Below are 1,901 nucleotides of genomic sequence, written 5' to 3' on the forward strand. Positions count from 1 at the left end.
TAAATTAAACATTTTAATTTTAACATTCTTTAATTATTAATTCACATCATATATATAATTATCCCGTCCCAGAATCTTATATTATTATTCTCAAAAAAAAAAAAGAATCTTATATTATTTTAAAAATCCCAAAAACTAAATATGAAAATATTAATTTTTCAAATAATATAAAATTTTTGAGCATGCATATAATCTGAACTAAGAACTAATATGTAAATCCAAGAATCATTGTAACTAAATTGATAAATTAAACATTTTAATTTTAACATTCTTTAATTATTAATTCACATCATATATATAATTATCCCGTCCCAGAATCTTATATTATTATTCTCAAAAAAAAAAAAGAATCTTATATTATTTTAAAAATCCCAAAAACTAAATATGAAAATATTAATTTTTCAAATAATATAAAATTTTTGAGCATGCATATAATCTGAACTAAGAACTAATATGTAAATCCAAGAATCATTGTAACTAAATTGATAAATTAAACCTTTTAATTTTAACATTCTTTAATTATTAATTCACATCATATATATAATTATCCCGTCCCATCATAATTAAATATATTTATATTTGTAAATTAGATTAGAAACTAATTACGCTCACCAAAGAATTAATAATGCAAATTTAACAAGGTTGAAAAATCAAAATGTTGCACGAGAGTCCCTTTCAAAATCTATGGATGTTCATAGTACATGCACCTTTCCACCATAGAGGCTTGCAATTTGCCTAGACACCAAGTTGGACTTGGAAAACATTACTATTTTTCTTTATTCTCATTTATTTTATTTGGTACATTTTAAAGTTAGAAAAAGTGCACTTAAATCAATTAAGTCTGCCCTCCTACGTGTTGTGATAGCCGACGTACTCTTAATGTTCTCTCTAAGGGTGATTAAGAATCTTTGTTTACACAGGTATATTGTTGTTGATGTTACAATTAACAATTTCAATGCTAATAATACAATGATATTTTATGTAGTAAATACGGTCATTCCTACAAATACGTATGAATAGTGATGTAGGATCATATGTGGATCCCTTAAAATTGTCTGCTTGTTGGTTTAATTAAGCTGTTGAGCTAGGCTAAGGTAACAAATTAAAGGGCCGGAGAGTCCCAAACTGACAATGGTTATGTAAAAATTGTCAAAATGCTCCCTCCCTTCTAGCATTTAATGCAGTATTTATAATTAAGAGGGTGAAGGAACATGTGTTGGAAGCTCCGCATGCGCGAAACATGTGACCCATGCATAAAGGGAAGATTGGAGGCTTTATTGATTCCTCCATGATGCTAAGGTTCCTGATGCCCTCGTTTCCGCTACGAATGGGTTGAACTAAGGGAATAAGGCTTGCCTTTTCAAGTGGGGGAGGTCGGATAGTTCGTCTAGACCTAAGATGGTCGGAGTGAATCTCAAAGCAGGGAATACTACTGCCAGCTAAGCCCCCTCTCAATCCGCTATCTTAGGTCGGGTCGGTCATCAGCTCTAAGGTCGGTTATAGTCGAGAATAGTCTCTCGTGCCCCCCTGACTGACTACTAAGCAGGCATGCGATACGTACAGTTAAGTAGCCCGGAGAATATTCCTTATCAATAATATATTACACTATTTATTAAACTAACAATTACAATTGGTGCAGTCATTGATAATTAGTAATTACCATCAAAGAGATTAATGACTTCAAAACACTTTATTTCAAATTATTTATAGTACAACTTACAACCCTAAAAATTAAAGGCTATGTCTTCGGTACATGGATAAAATTTAAACGGTACAAAAAAAAGTCAGAGGTTTTGTGGATATTTTCATAGCTATTATAGGCAAATATGAATATGATCTCTACTAGAACCCAAAAAAAAAAAAAAAAAAAAAAAAAAAAAAAAAAAAAAAAAAAAAAAAAA

The sequence above is a fragment of the Ipomoea triloba genome, chromosome 7, assembly GCF_003576645.1.
Source record: "Ipomoea triloba cultivar NCNSP0323 chromosome 7, ASM357664v1".
Classification (NCBI taxonomy): Eukaryota; Viridiplantae; Streptophyta; class Magnoliopsida; order Solanales; family Convolvulaceae; genus Ipomoea; species Ipomoea triloba.